This window comes from Ammospiza caudacuta, chromosome 4, assembly GCF_027887145.1.
Source record: "Ammospiza caudacuta isolate bAmmCau1 chromosome 4, bAmmCau1.pri, whole genome shotgun sequence".
NCBI lineage: Eukaryota > Metazoa > Chordata > Aves > Passeriformes > Passerellidae > Ammospiza > Ammospiza caudacuta.
The window spans coordinates 31,093,370-31,110,393 of record NC_080596.1 but is presented as its reverse complement, the minus strand read 5'-3'; the positions used below and the strand labels follow the sequence as shown (position 1 = coordinate 31,110,393).

The 17,024-nt window shown below is 45.0% G+C and overlaps 1 protein-coding gene across 4 annotated transcripts in view; it reads right to left on the bottom strand.

The window, feature by feature from the left end:
* JADE1 (jade family PHD finger 1) overlaps positions 1 to 6,949 on the bottom strand; it is a 47,016-nt gene extending 40,067 nt beyond the window's left edge. For 3 of the 4 annotated variants that reach the window (XM_058803967.1, XM_058803968.1, XM_058803969.1), the window contains exon 1: positions 6,767 to 6,949. The gene's annotated coding sequence lies outside the window, so the exon portion shown is untranslated. Of the gene's footprint in view, positions 1 to 5,414; positions 5,620 to 6,766 lie in introns of those variants that run through there. The other variant, XM_058803966.1, reaches the window with a different exon arrangement.
* Positions 6,950 to 17,024: the final 10,075 nt, after the last annotated feature.

Genomic DNA, 17,024 nt, shown 5'->3' with positions numbered 1-17,024 from the left:
TTGGAAGAAAATTCAGAAAATTTGTTCTGTCTCAAAAGTGTATTTTGTATATTTCGGGTTCATTTCTTGGTTTATTTCCCATATGGACTGAAAAGCACAATACACTGATAAGCAAAACAACAGAGTTTATGTACACTAAGACACACCCGTGAACTTGCAACAAACAAGAAAATTTGGAGTTCTGCTCCTTCACATCTTTCTGGACAAGTGTATTTTGAGTTGATCTTCTCCTAACATACTTTCTGCAAATTCAAAAAAAAATAAAGAAAAAGATGGAACCTTCTTCTTCCTACCACGTGCCTTTAAAAAACCCAACATCTTCTTTCTGGTTGCTGTTTAAAGGAAAGAGTGGTAATCACACCTCCCACAGTTTAAGCACTCTCCAGAGCTTTTCAGGAAATAATCCAGAGCAGAAACCACTTTCCTGAGCACAGAGTATTAGATAAGGCAGCTAATTTGCTTGTCCACTCTAGTCAGGCATCTGAAGTTGGCCACACTGAAAAGCCTGTGTTCTCAATTGTAACATTAAAAGAAATATCCCATTTGATGAAACTCCTGGGAGATTGTTTTATAGATCTGTGTGGGGAAAAAAAATTAAACTTAGAGATCTCATTTTCCCATCTTTGAGTCTAACCTGAGTTTACAGGGAGCTAAATCACAGATGAGAAAACAGCATTTGGCTTCTTAGAGCAAGACTCAAACCTTGTAAGATTAACCCCCTGGAACTTCAGTCATTAGAAGAACAGCTTTTATTCAACCTCTAAAATAATTTTAAACTGCTGCCAGCAGATGTTCATATCTAACACATGTTCTAGAGGTAACACTGGAACAGCTAACAAGACGTACAACCATGCAGACTGAAATGCTCCTGGTTTCTGTCAGGTGGTGGTGACTCAAAGTCACACAAGAAATATGTTTAAAAGTGCACATTAAAAACAAACATGGCTTATGGACAGTGAGTTAGATGCAGACTGATACTGCAAGTTTTTGCCCTGTTCCAGCAGGAAAACACTACAATCACTATGCCTGTAAGCAAAGAGAATTCCCATGTAAGCATAAAAGCAGCAAAACATTGGAGGCCAGCTTTAATAGCAGGAGTAAAAGCTATGCACCCCAGCCTGCAACACCTGCAGGGCAGGAAGAGACACCCAGATGACTGAGCTCAATTCCTAAGTGCCTGCAATCACATAATTGCTGTCCAGCCCTGAAGTTCCCACAAAAACCCTCTGCAGCCACCCAGGCCACAGAACGAGCTCCCCAACCCCTTCTCAGAATGAACCAAAGAAAGAATGTGACTTTCTCAGAAGAAAGCACACAGTCAGCCAAGCAGTGCTTGTGGGTGAACCCTGGATCTTCCATCAAACATTTGTGTTTTTCCCAAATCCTTACACCAGCCCAAAAGGGTGCTTGCCCAACACACTGTTCACCTAAAGGGAAAGCCCAGCACTCCAAAAGCTGCTGCAGTCCAACAACCTAAGCTGGCAAAGGCTGCCCCACCAAGCCACACTCTCTGTGAGTTTCCAGTGACTCCTGTGAATTCCTAATAACTCAGCAACTCTTATATATAAACTTTCAGTTTCATTTCCTCGAAATAGGATTGTTTCTTTTTGTTAAAAGCATCCTTTCAGAAATCAGTCAGACCAAAACACAGCATGCCGATGATGTTTTCCCCTGACACACCAGTGTAACATCCACCAGTTTACTGGGAAGAAACCAAACTGGGCTCAGGCTAATGCCAGCTTTCAGCCAAACACAGCTTTTGAGAAACAGCCACGATTCTGCTGGCAATGTTACTCCAATTCCACAGGCAGCAAAGCATCCAAGAGCACTTCACGCAGTCACCCCAGCATGATAAATGCACCAATGGGACACAGACCATGCCTTTTTAGCCCCCAGCCACCCTCAGATGAGCTGGCCACACCAGGGCAGCACTGCTGAGGCCAAGCACAGCTTAGAGCACGCCCTACTGAGCTGCTCCAGAGGCTGAAGGTGCTGCTCTGTTTTACAGAAACACATCACCAGTTGCTTTTCCACTCTTTTTAATCGTGCTTGCCCTGGAAGTCAAGCTCTGGGTTTTGTTCAATGATTAGATACAAACTTTAAACATAAGAATGTAACTCTGGACTTCCATGGTGCCTTTGCTCAAATTGGTTTTGAAGGCAAAATTACACCACCTGAAACTGACTTCTGTATTTTGGAGAGCGTGGGAAGCCTTTTTCAAAACACTTGTAAATGCTGTGCAAATGAAATGACTGGACAATAATCCAATATCATCAATGTCAGGCCACACAACAGCATTTGAATTTACATATTCTTGTGGAGCTGAGCAACAAACATCTCAATCTATACAAACAACTAGATGCAGGTAGGCATGGAGGCTTTGCTGTCCAGTTCCCAGTATTTGATGACAGATGCAGTGCAATGGGTTAGACTCAGCAACCTGACACAGCACAGCAAATTCACTATTTTTAGCAGTGTCATTACCATGCTACTCCATCCTTACCTCTCCAAGAGATAAATTACCAAAAAAACCCCTAAGATCCCACTGGACATTGATGTCAAGACTTCCTTTTTCCTCCCACACTGGAGTCACAGGAGTTGCACTGATAAGAGTGTAAAAAATGCAAAAAGCAGAAATCCAGAAACCACCCCAAGAAACTGGGACAACAGTGTGCACACACACATCCATGTGCACAGTTAATAACCCCACATAGATCTTCACTCAGTTTGACCTCAAGTAGAGAGGCAATCAAAGAGAAAGATGTAAAGTGTGTCAGTCCTTGTTATGCAAATAGCTAAACAGAACCAGATTGTAAAAAAAAATTATACATGGGAAAATCTACATCCTCAGGTCAAAGGTTTTCCACAGCACAATTCTTAGTGAAGTATTTTCAAGGGCTGCATAAACCCCTGGGTAAAAGAGTGTATAATTCAAACTCTGACAGACAATTAACTGTAACCATGTTAACGGGTGTCACTGTAACAAACTGCACTGAACAGCTGCACAGACAGAATGGGAAGAAAGCAGAGTTATGACAGATGTACACCCTGAAGAAAAACTGAAAAACTGCCTTTTCCTCAAAGTAACCCACTAACTGCAATGAAATGAAGACCTAATTATCTCTAGTACACAAGAAATTGCTCCAGAACACCTATTGTACAAATGGAAGTGAAGTGTGACACAGCTTAATAAAATGGGTAGAAGATGCAGACATTTGGCTTCTATTATTGAGCTCTTTTTAAATAGCTTATTTATAACACCACCCCTTGTTCACTGACACCTGACATCACAAGAAGCTTTTTGGCTTCTACCCTAGACCTAAAACAAAAAACAAAAAACAAAAAAAAAAAAAAAAAAAGGAAGCACATCAGAAATAAGCTGTATTAATAATATCCAGCTAAAACTTTTAAATTTCATTATAGAGCACCGTCCACAGTGCAAAGAGTCACAGACCTTAAATCTGGAGGATGAAAATCTTCCAAGTCTCACGAAACAAAGAAGTACTTGGCAAACAAGGCCAACAGTGTTCTCCACAGGGAATATTTCTACTAAATTCAGCACACCTATTCAAAATTTATCAATACATGAAAAAAGCACAATTTGGCCATATCAACCAACACTTCTCAGGAATCCATGTGCTCATTTATGCACCTGAGCAAGCCAGCTCATAATGTCAACTTCCTACCTGAGCAGTGCCAGCAAATTATTCCCACACTGTGGGGGAGTGAGAGAACCTGACCATCCAAAATCTTGAGCAATGCATAAACTGGGTTCCAAGAATTAATGCAACCCAACCTGCAGCCACTGCAGTTCATCTCTTCCACCCTGGTCATCTCCAGCTGAAAACAGGAGCATGAAGCAGCAGTACTAAACACATGGAGAAATCATTTGAGGAAACACTGGAAGTTTGGTTTTTTTTAATAGTTCTGTGAATTGGGAATGAAACCAGAGAAGCTGGAAGGGAAAACTGCAGCTGTGAGAGGAAAGGGGAGTTTATTATTATTATTTTATTTTAAACATATGTATTAGACATAGCTCAAAAGCAGGGAGCAAGTGGTATCTGAAGCCAGAGGGAAAATCCTGCCACTAAAACATACAAACCTTGCTGTTTCAACAATATCCCACTGAGTGTGAGAAACCTCTAGAAATAGAATCATAACAAGCACATTTTGGCATAACTTTAATGAAGGTTTTAGGTTTGCAAGTGTGGGCAGCTTCTGACTCAGTCAAAAGACAGCACCTGCTTAAAAAGGAAATTATTCCAAATAACAGCTAAATGTTTCTCAGAAAAATGGGGCTGGCATAAAAGCATCTTCAGCCTTTGACATTAAAACGTCAACTAAGACGCGTTGCTAAATCCTGCTGGAATTTCGGCGTATTTCACTGGGAAGGGGTGTGGGGGCTGACAGATCTCAGGATGCCCCGGCTCTCACCTGCCGGGGTGAGATAATCAACTTTCTCAGAAGGAGCCGATGAGCCGGAGAGGGCCGGCAGGAGAAGCTGGCCGGCGGCAGGTGCGGGCTCGGAGCCGCTTCCCGCGGGCTGCCAGCAGCCGAGCCTTCGGGACTCACTTCCAAAGCCGCGCTCACGCCGATCCCCGGCTGCTGCCCGGCCGGGTGCCGCTCAGGGCGGCTCTCCTCATCCTCCTCCTCCTCCCGCAGCGATCCCATCTCGGCTCCGCGCCCGCCACCCCGGAGCCAGCGGGGCACGGCGGACCGAGGTCACGGAGCAGCCTCCCGGCCGGGCTACACCTCCCCCGCCGGGGTGGCACCTTCCCGGCCAGCTGCCATGGGAAGCAGCCCGGTTCGCCCCCTCCTTCTCCTGCCTGCCGGCAGCCGCTCCTCCCCGCCGCCGGCCGCACCAATCCGCTCGGCCACGGCTGCAAATCAAACTTGGTGCCCCCGGCTCCGCCGCCGCTGGCTCCAAGCGCTGTCACTGCCCAAAACGGCCGCGGCACCTTCCCCGCCCGCCTCCCCCCGGGGGCGGACGGGACGGCGGATGGAGCGGCGGCTCGGAGACGAGCTCATTTTCTCTGTCCGTCTCTCCTCCCACTCCCAGACAGTTCTGGAAACTGTGTTATCACCTCTTGTCACAGGAAACCAACCAGCAGGCGGTGCAAACAAACAAACACCCTTTGCCTCCACCCTTCCCAAAATCATCCTATCGGGAACGAACGGGCGGGCGCGAACGGGAAGGGAAAAGAAAATAATAAAAAAAAAAAAAATTCTGCAAATAAAACCGAAACAACAAAACATACCACCTCCACCCCCTCCCCCCCCCCCCCCCCCAAAAAACCCACAAACCGAACACCGCCAAAATTCTCCTGGGAGCTGGCGACTAGGCGAGCCCAGGGCCGGGCAGGGTGGCTTTGTCTAAGAGGAACAAGTGGAACGATGGCTGGAGCCGCACTCACCTCCCCGGGGAGAGCGGCCCGTTACACAGCAATGCCGCAGCCCCGCTCCGTCCCGCTCGTCGGGCACCGGGGCCAGAGCCGCACCGCCGAGCTGCCCCGACCGCCGCCCGAGCAACTTGGGGCGTTCGCCGCCGCTCCCCGCGCTCCCCCCGCGATGTTACGGTCGCGCCCCGACACCGCCGGCCGCCTTTCCGCTCCCTCGCCCACAAACTCCGGCCCGGCCACGCGGGTTCGCCCCTCGGCCTGCGCCGGGAGGCAGCGCCGGGAGGGGCCGGGCCCCCCCGCGTCCTGCCCAAGTTCTGTGCGCGCCCCCCGCGCCGCTCCCGCCGCAGCCCCCGCGGCCGGGGGCGCCGTGCACCTGCCGGCCGCTGCCCCGATGCCGCCCCGCGCATTTCCCCGCCTTTTCCCACTCTTAAACACGTGCACTTCGGGGCTCGGGCAAGTCGCTCTCCAGCGGGAGACACCGCGCACCCGTCTGGGGGGACGGGGCCAGCTCTGACAGCCCGGCGCCCATCGAGCGGGAGGCACACCGGCTGCGGCTCCGAAAGGCAACTTCTGTTTAATTTCACCGATGAACAGTTTTTATGCTTTCCCAGCATTTTTCCCCCACACAAGCCAAATCCAACTGCGACTGGGGGGGGAAGGGAAAAGGGAGGGGGGGAAGCAAAGCTGCACCCGCACACCGAACACCTCCTCTCCCACGCACAGCGCTCCCCGCCCGCGGCGAGAGGCGACGGCTCTCGTGGGCATCTGGGTAACACGGTGCCACACAGTGGCCATGGCTCTCTCTCTCCCCCACCCCCTTCCTACACATCACTATCCGAGCAAGACTTGCGCTCTGCCATTGCCATCTGGCTACCAAGTTGCTCCAACGCTCCCTACTTTCCGCGGCGGGCGATACCCGGCGCTGCCCCCGCGGCGCAGCCTGCAGCGACGCCTGGGGCGCAGGGCCGGCGGCACGGCACGGCACGGAGCAGAACGGCACGGCACGGAACACCGGCGGCTGCCTCACTTGGCCGCCGCACCTGGGCAGCTGCGCGGTGCAGCGGAACAAAAAGGGAGCCGGAGCCGGCACCGGGCGGCAGCGCTGCCTCCCCTCCCGCCTCCGCCCCGCCACAGCCCCGCACAAGTTGCTTGTGGGATAGCGGAGCCGCAACTCGGCCGCCTCCCCTCGCCCCGTACCGAGCGGCGCGGCTCTTGGCGCCATGTTAATGACGTACTATCTTATTTCCACTAGGCAGCGACCTTCGGCACGAAACTGCTCTCCCGCCGCCTCCGGAGCGACAAAAAAACCCCATCAAATATGGCTGTGCTGGCGGCTCCGCGGCTGGCGCTGCGGCGGGCACGGTTACCTGCTGGCGGCGGCGCGGCGGCGGCGAGGGCGGGCGGCGCGGCCGGGCTCCCCCTGCGCGGAGGGCTCGGGGCCGCCGCATGAGTTCGGGCAGCGGGCACGGAGAGCGGCTCGCTGCGCCACACACACGCACGGCACACACACACACACACACTCTCTCTCTCTCTCACACACACACAGATTCCCTCTGACTGACGTTTGTACTTGTTATGGAGGAAGGACTCCGTGAATCAAACTCGTTTCTGGGTCACTGCTGCCACAGGGGGGAGCTGCTTTAATCCCCTGCCAAAACTGGAAGGCGAGGGGAAGGGGGGAGCGGTAATAATAATAATGCAGCGCCGGCGTGGGGAGGCGGCGGCGCGGCCCCGGGGGAGCCGCCGTTAACTCTTGGCGGGCCCGGCCGCACCGTGCGGGGCTCCCGCCGCCCCGCGGAGCCCCCGGGGGAGCGCGGCCGCCCGGCTCCCGCCCGTGGTGTTCCAGCGGGCTGGAAAATGCGGATGGGCGGCTGGGAAATGATACGTGTCTGCACCCGCATCCCGCCCGCGGCACTGCTGGCCTTACCCTGCGACCATTAAGGCTTCTCTCCAGAAAGATTTAAAGGCGATTTCGCAAGCAGGAATGGTAGCGCTGCGCTGGCTCCCCGCGCAGAACGCGTGAGTCACTATTTTGTCAAGCAGAGAAACTGAGGGTACCAAGAGTTAAACGCCGTGGCCACATGCGTAGCGCATAATTGCCGGGGCAAGAATAAAACTGCACGCTCCCTATTCTCAGCCCCCAGCGTTATCCCTCTGGCTCGTTAACTTTGATACTTCTCAAAGACTAGAAAGAGCCAACACAATCTGCGGTTCAGTTCACATCTCTGTAGCAGGAGAGGAAATTATCTTAAATTGGCACCAAATGACATACTAAACTTCCCATTACCTAAAGAGCGTGTTTGAATGCAGATTTCCTTATTTTTTCCACATAAATCGCTTTACCTCCCGCCATACACCTGTGCTCCCTGAGTGAAAAACTCCCCCCTTCGAGCAGAATTCCTGAGCAGATACAGTCTGAGGTAATAAACACCACAGAGAAGATTCAGCATCAGCTCAGACACAGAATGAAGGCGATCAGTGTAAAGTAATCCCCATAGTATGCAAATACAAATGAATGCAGCCTCCACAGCAACATCAGGCTGCCAAGGAATCACACCTTAGTTCAGCAGAGGAATTGGGTCGTTACTCATCCCTGCAAACCGAGCCATTTATTCTGCTGTCTCACCCAGCCACCCACCCAATAATGGAGCAGTACTTACACTGAATCTGCACATCCTAAAAAGTTGTACTTTACTACAAAAACATCCCTCCCCCCTGGAGATATACTTTCGCTGGGAAAATCAGACAGTCGTGGTTTTATTCACAGAACACCCTGAAGCACCTTCACATTTTCAAGTCCAAGACTTTGATTCCCTTGTTTTCTACTACATGAAAATACAAAAAGGCATGAATTCCCTACTTTTTTCCTGCTTTTGCCTTGGCATCCAGAGCTGTAAAGATACCTGTTGGCATAGCTTTCTGTACATCAGCAGCTTAATTAGGAACATCAACGATGATCCATGCAACACACCCCATCATAGTACCTGATAATTATAATAAACTTAGTGACACACCCCTGTCACCTTACCCTGAACTTCCAGGGCTGCTAATTTTTGATCCTGACTGGAGTCTGAGTTGTTCTGTATTTCCTGAACCTGTTGCTGTGCCATGGTGTAAACTCCAAACAGAATAGGTCTGAGTTTTTCCCCTGAGTGGTCTGCAGGCCCCTCAGGAGCTCAGGGACTGCTTCTCATAAGTTCATAAAGAGTAATCCCAGTTAGCAAAGCTACTGTCAATTGGCATTTATTATCCAGAGGCATGCACTTCTACTGGGCTAATATGATGAAGTTTCTTCTAAATAATTTTCAATAATATTGTCCATTGTAAAAGACCGCAGAATCACAATAAATGCTATTTGTTCCACTTTCCTGAATTCTTTCCAAGAAGTTCAGAACAAGCTTCTGAGAAGAGCTTAAATGTGAATGGGCTCTAATTTCTCAAGAGGAATGACAGAAACTTTCCTGTCTCAAGCTCTTTGGATTTGAGACAGTAATTCTGTTTCCCTGCAATTAGTTTTCCTTTGCATATATAGCCAAGTTTGTATTACACATTGTATTTCAGGAAACATTTCTTTTGGAAGCCACATTTAAGATAACGTGATTGTTTTCACATTTAAGATAACATGAATGCTTTCATGGTGCCATGAATGTTTTTTTTAAAAAGTACCATCTCCATTACTGTAGAAATTTCCCCCAATTTCTCCACAAGCAGCTAGCTCAGTCTTTGCAGGAAGGTAACACAACTGGAACAAAGATGCTATTTTGTCTCTCGGTACAGTGCATCCACAGAAACTCCTCTGGAATAATACACTTCTACACTTCTATGTTTTAAAAGGAAATACTAAAAAAACCAAAGGGCTAGGAGCTGGAAGAATAATTTTGGACGTGATTGGAAAACAAAAAGGAAAGGCTACTGCTTCAGCACTACAGGTATGAAATTGTATACCATGGTCAAACGAGAGAGTAGTCTTCTCCTACCTGCACTGACTAAATGTCAAGGTGATGAGGAAAATTCTGCTGTAAGTAGAGTCAGTAGAAGTTTTGACATCAGCCTTTGTCTCTAACAGGTATTTAGCCTCTCAGCAAAACAGGCACTTTGTTATAATAAATAATGTCATAAGGCTCTGTGCCTCTCTCACTTATCTTTCAGTGTTATCATTTATTCCAGGAACACTCAGAGAATATGAATCCAGCTTAGAGTTAGGCTTTGTGCTAGCACAGAGAACTTCTGGTCCCTTCTCCAAGTTGTTTCATCAGATACACTCACGGATATATTAAGCTTTATTTTAATTTTTTATGGTTTGATTAGTTTCTTAATATTTCCCTCTTGGATTGGTGAGTTTTTAGCAGATGCACAAATCCAAGGAAAGACTATGTGGCTTTTCAGCTCCCTTTTGTGGCAATCTGTTGCTGTAGCAGTGGCTAATAAAATTAATTTCCTTCCTTCCACCACTTTCTTCCTTCCGCCGCTTGCTTCCTTCCTTCCTTTTTTTATTTTCTATTTTGATAATACTCCTTTTACAATTGAAATATTTTCCATTAATTCCTGCAGTCCTCACACATGAAGGTGGAGCTAACAAAACTGAGTTTCTCCTCACTGTTAAATTCAGTCCAAGAATATCACATAAAATTCAAAACTGTTTTGCTCTTTTGGCTCCAGCTTTCAGGAACTTCCATTTTCTCTTATTTATTTTGAAGATTAGAAACTTGAGGAGAAGCACAGTACAGATCCAAATTAGCACTGTCAACACTAGATTGTACTTAAAGAGTGGGATTTTCCAGAGAGCTTTCGTATCTCCTATGATAGATAGATAGGTAGGTATTTTATAGAGCAGAGCCAAAAGACAAATGCAGAGTTTGGCCAATTCCTTTCAAGGTCCATTTTGTCTCTAGCTGGTCTAATCACACAAGCAAGGGAAAAAAAAAAAATTCGACTCATGCATATGTAAATCTATACCACTTACAAGTTGCATAAGTGCAATATTTTTAACTCCTGCAGAAATAAAAACTTGCTCAATGCAGCTCCTGTATGGGCCATAGAGGAACACAGTTGTCACAGTTTTGTCCAACCCAAATACATCATTTATGGCAAGGTGGCACCTGACTGCTTCACAAAATTATTCACAGAACCCCCCACTGATTGGTGCTCTGGCTTTTTCATTCTTCTCATTATCTACAAGTACCAAAATTTGGTGTGTCTGGATTAGGCAGGTCAAAAAGGCTGAGCTCAGGTAGTAAATTATTGCCTTTGACTCTGAAGATGAGGTTTAACAGGATTGCCTGATTTGTTTATTCATACACCAAAGATGTGATTTGTCCTGTGCTCCCAACCCTCATTCTTCTGGTTTATAATTCCTTTGGTTTATTGAGATGAAGTCATGAGAGATCTCTACCTGGATGTATGGGCCAAGTAGTCCAGGAAGGGAAGGCTGTGCCAGTGAAGGATGAGGATGCAAAGGGATGAAAATGAATCCTCAGAGCTGAACTTTTTATTTAGTGGGCTTGCACAGACAGACTTGCGTACTCTTTTTAATGAAAAAACTTGAGATTATAACACCAATTTTATCTGTGGGTAGACAGGGGCCTGCAAAGGTTATATCACTCACACAAGTCACATGTTAAGTCAGCATTAAAACCAAGAATAGAAACCTGAAGTAATGCCTTTCAGTCCAAGGTTTCTAATTATTAAACCATATCCTCCCCTTTGGCCTGGTCCACAGCACAGAACACAGTACAAAGTGTACCCCCATGACATTTTGCACATAGATATTTTAAAATGTTTCTGCCAGTCAGACATAATCATTGCATGGATATGCAACTGCTGACACTGAGAAGGAAGCAGGGACAGGTAGGCCCAATAGGTAAAATTAACTACATTAAAAAATGTAAAAGTATAGGTACTGAAATCACATGCTTCCAAATTGTTGTAATTGAAAAGTGGAAGCTGACTGGAAACCAGTAGAACAAGCTCAATGGAACACTGGAAACAGACCTGCAGGTTAAGCTGGATGAAGATGATGCATCACCTTTAAGGGAAATAACACAATTTTGTACATGATGAGAGGAGTAATTAGCAGCCAAGGTAAAGCCCTAAGGATTATGAAAACCTCAGGCAAGTGAGAATTTAGCAGCAAGAGATCAAATCTCAGCTGAAGTATCTACACATGCCTATCTGGCAGCTCATCAGGCAACATTACAACAGCTCATCTAAATGAACTTCAACATTAAATTGTGTTTGTGCAGGCAGAAATCACGTAGTGAAAGAAAGGTGCTGTGACAAGACTTGTGGAAGAGTTCAAAAGAATCTGATTGCAGATTTTCTGATTGCAGAGTGCAACCTGATAACTGGTTGCTAGAAGTGGAGCAGTGGCATCAATTCATCACAGAAGTACAGAAAAAATATCAATTTTTTTTTCAGTAACAACTTAGTGCCAGAATTACTTTGAAAAAAAAAATTGCAACTCTGGATCTTTAGGAATAAGAGAAATATTAACTCAAAAAAAGAATGATCAGGTGTTCCAATTGCTATGAGCAGTTTGTGATAACATGTCTACAAAGAGCAGAAATCCTGGAAGTAACTTCCCATGTGGTCCTTTTGGGCTCCTTTTAGTACTTGATGGAATCACCACAGAGCTGCTGCTGTTTGTGGTGTCTCCTGGGACAACTTCTTCCAAATGCAATGACTCACAGTTCACTGAATTTAAAGCTATTTGCAGGCCATGAAATTGAGGTTTGCCACAAGGGCCAAGAAATCCTGCAACCTCCATGGCAAAAAGCAATCCTAGCACAATTAGCCATAAGTTACAGTGCATAGGAGGTATTCTGTTTGTCCTCAATAGGTATAAATAAGCCCCTCTCCTCAGTTTCTGTGCTTGAAATCCCTCTTAGGGGTTGTGGCAATCATGATTTCAACAACTGGCAAATTTTCTCCTTAAATAGTCAGAGGTCCACTTATTTCAGATGCAGCTGTGCTGAAACCTACTTCAACTATTAGTAATTTAGCTCAGTAGCAGACAAAATAAAAGGGTAGAAAGAAGTGATCACTACTAGATAAAGGAAATCTAGTCAAATAGAGAAGTGTTGTTTATTTCAGCTATTTTGTTTTACCAATTATATGTTTTAGAAATTAAGTTATTCCGTGTTTAACAAGTAGGAAAAAAATTATTGAGAAAACTAAACTAAATATCTTTTTCTTGTGGCAATACCAATTGCTGAGCTTTTCCACTGTGTAAATAAGCACAAAAACCAGTTTTGGATGTTTTAATCACCATCAGTGTTATAAAAGCTGCCTCATGGACTTAGATTCCACTACTGTTTATGATCAGAGGTTCAACAGTATCCAACAAGACTCAGAAAAGAGGTTTGGGATATTCAGCAGAAAAGAATGTTTACAGAATAGGGGAAAGTTGAGCCCTTATCTAACTCTCCTCCATCTGTCACACCCTCCCAAAGAGGTGGGGAGCTGTTGGGATAAAGAGGGCAGTTTATGCTGTATATCCATGGGCAGAAATAACCCTGCAGACCCCAGAACCTTGCAGAAACTGGCCTGAGCTGACCCTGGCATAAACACATACCCAAACCAGCACAGTTCTCACTGTTACACTTCCAATTTGCTAAGAGCTTATCAGAAATACACACCCAATAAAAAATCCCCCAACATAAGAAAAGCCACAGTATCCTTATCAGGGAGAGAATTATTATCTCTTTTGCAAATAGGATACTGAGCCATAATTGGAAAGAGATCCAAATAAAAACTGCCCCGGCAAAGAGACTCGAATTCATGATTCAGCCCTGACATGTTAGAGGAGAGTAATCCTTCAGTGCTGTTAGAAACACACACAGCACGGGGGGGAAGCTGCCCTTAACACTGCATCTGCACACTGAGGGTGTCTAATCCCAAATTTCTGCTCCAGACTCTGCAAGAGCAGTGAGGGTTACAGAGGTGACGCAGTTTTTAAGCATGAGGATGTCCACAGGCAGAACCCCAAACACTTACATGGTAAATAATTTCATACCATTTATACTAGTAATTTTGAGGTTACTTTTTTTTTTTTGTAATGGACAAGGGAGTTTATTGCTTCTTTAGAAGTTACAGCATCTTTGCTCAAAGGTGAGACTGCCACAGTTATTTTTAACTAAGTACACCGGGAAGAAAAATTGGAAATCAGATCATTACTCTGGTTTCTGTGAACCTTGCTTTACTAAGCAAAAAAAAAAAAAAAAAAAAAAAAAGCAAAAAGTAGTCTCTGACCTTCCAGAACAACATTTAAAAAAAAAGTCTGATCTGCTTATGTGGGCAGATTTTGGCACAGGGTAAACACCCGTGTTTGCTCCTCAAATTGCACAAGTCAGAAAAGATTCTCTCTGTCTTTCATCCAGGACGACATGCTTTTAAACCAGCACACATTTGTCTCTCTGACAATCTGAGCCAGGTCACTTTCTTCACATGGAAGAGTAAGAATTGGGACAAAGTAAATGTGCCAGCTGCCTATAATCTAGTGTCCCTAAAGGGCCATCCTATAGTGGGCACACAAATCCTTATGTAGCTGCCAAAACCCCATTTCCAGCCTGCTCAGCTCCTCAAGTGTTCATCCCCAGCAGCATCTCTGCTAAAGGGCAGCCCACAGTGCCTCAGATCTCTTCTGGGAAAGGGCTACTTAAGGTACAGCCTCAGGCCACAGCACCCAAGAGTTTACAGGAGATAAGTTCAGGAAAGGCTGAAAGAGTGCCAGCCCCATGCCATGCCAGGGTACAAAGTGTGCTGGCACTCTGCTGTGGTACTGTGGATCAATAAGGTGTGTAATAAAGCACATATTGACTGACAGCCTGGACAGACCCACAGACACAGCAAAGGGATTTTTGCTCTCCCACCATGTTGACAGTGGAGCCGAGAGCCTCAATTTGTCTTTACTTTTCTTGACATGTTTCTCTTCTGCAAGAGCTGCTCCTGTGGGTTCTTTGGGGTCTCTTTCTTTTTAAAGAAATTAGGCATCCTTAACACTTTCCTTAATAAAATGTTTGGAGTATGGTGCACCCAGTAGTGCCTCATACAAGGTTTAGACATCCTGGATCGCTTGTTGGCAGGAGTTTTGCCTCAGTGAAGGAAGTCAGGGATAGCAAAAAGGTCCCACACCCTGGACAAAGTAAAGAGAGCCCAAGGTCACTGGTTGTGTGAGCCCTGGCAGTTCAGGTGTAGCAAATGAATAAGTACTGAAAATGAGGGAGCCTCATTGACCAGCTAAGCTGGTTGTCCTTCAAAATGCAATTAACATCACCTGCTTAAATGTTTTAAACCCCCTTAAAATTGCCAAAGATTCTCTAATGTCCCAAATTCTATATTTTTTTTACATGAAAAAAAAAATATCAGTCCAGAAAATCAAGCTACAACATTCACACAAAATCCTTTCTTACTCCATACACACATGCTTTGTTTTCATAAGTATCTCAAAGCCTTCAGGTCTCCAAACCCAGCTAAGGAAAGAAGACACTGATGTTTTTCTTTAAAAATGCACTTAGAATTTGTAAGCAACCACTGAAACCAAAAGCATGAGTTGAAAGTCTCTTTTCTTTGTGAATGGGTGTTTATGCCACTAACATTTGTGGAGTTAGGCTTTTCCCCAGGCCTGTGTTTTATAATTACAGAGAATTTTATATAGCTTTGAATTTCTATATCAAACTGTATGATGCTTCTTAATAAACTGATGTATTACACACAACACTTTGTGCCCTGATTGAAAACCACCATCTCAAACCTCAAAATCCAGTGAGGAATTAGCTGACAAAGGGTTTAAAATGCATCTCATTTCCAACACAAGCACCAAACGAAATCCTACCTAGCAAGGTGTTTGCTGATCCTAACCCTGTTCACACTTCACAGCAGAGAAATAGACACTTTCAACCCCGTGAAAAATCACACTTTTGTTCACAAACTCATAGGACACCAGCTAAAATATCTTTTTTGTACTCTATTAATAATTCCACTGCGTTCATCTGACAGTTCCTATTGAGAAAGCTTTTTGTTTCATATACAGGAAAATCTCCTGTATATTTAGGCCTCAGCTCACAAAAAGAAACAACACATTTTCTAATAGATTTGGCAGGTGCAGCAAGTTAAAACAAGGGACAGAGACACTCAAAACTCAAAGTTCCAAAAAGCTCATCTCAGCAGAGCCCCATCTAATTGCCATCCTGATTGGACTCTATGATCTAAAAGATCTTTTCCAACCCTTCTGATTCTATGGTTAAGTTCCTAAAGTTTCTTATTTATGCTGCTTGACAGTGCCAAAAAAACCCCACAAGAATTTCCTCAAGAAAAAAAAACAACACTTTTGCAAACAAGTGAAGTTGCAATTTTTTTTTTCTTTGCATGAAGGTCACGTCACTTATCTCTTGGGTACAGATGACATTCATAACCATGGGCCTGGACCCCAGCTGAATTATCTCTTTCCCCTAAGTAGTCTGAGAGAAGAAAAACAACAAGAGTTCTGTACAGGAAATTAAGAAGGCTCAGTTTTGAGCTTAATTTTGAAAATTCTTTCAGTTGAGCCTTCAAATTTATTTTTTTTTCCTATGGCTTTTCATATATGAAAGATTTATCATTTGTGCAGGCAGGCTCAGGAGCTGCAAGTGTAGCTGCCCAGCTGCAAAATGAGGGCACAGCACCTGCTGCAGACAAGTAGACACATTCCAGCTATTCAGTCCAAGCATTTTAAATGATCTCCACCCTTCAGGAGACCTCTTTTTGCCTTTGTGGAAAATACTTTAGTGGACAGGTTGCTGCCCACCTGCATTCAGGTGCTATTCCTGATCAGAAATTCACAGCCAAATTCACAGCAGGTAGCACCAAAAGCATTCTAAGATTTCTACAGCAAAAATGTAATGACTTCATTTTAATAGGTAAACATGATGAGCTCCACAAATGATTGCTGAGGCATTAGACATCATTAGTCCCACAGAGAAAGCTGTAAAGTCCTGCAGTATCAAATTGTTTACCACTAATTTACAGAGGCTGAATCCACAAATACATTTCTATCATTTTGCAGTTGCCTAATTAATTACATATATTAAACAAATTAAACTGAAGGATGCAGCAAGTACTCCCAGGGCAGCCAATGGCTGTGTCACCAGCAATTTGCTGCTTTTACATTCACACACAATTTTCTTTTAGTTGCAAAGACAATCATAAAAGGATAAAAGCAGGAATCTCACTAGTACAGCAGAAATCAAGAGAGATTTCTATTGCATTGAAATTAGTGAAATAACTCCAAGAGAAGAATTTTATAAAGATGTGCAGGAGTGAACACATGTCCAGCCCTTGAACCATGTTGTGCCTTTGGTGTACATGCATATTTTGTGTCACACAGACAACAGAAGCAATGAGTGAAATATCACCCCATTTATTTTAAATGTACACACATTTTTGCTAATTTTAAAAGAGAGTGATTTTTCATGGTGATTCAAAATCATCAAAAATAATTACTGATACTTGTGGAGCTCTATATAGATTTTAAGAAAAACATTGTCATTCTTGTTTCCTGTACTACAAGAGCACAGGATAATTGAGGAGCACAGGCCATGTCTTCTATATCTTCACATACAGAAAAAAAAAAAAACCAACCCAAAACAT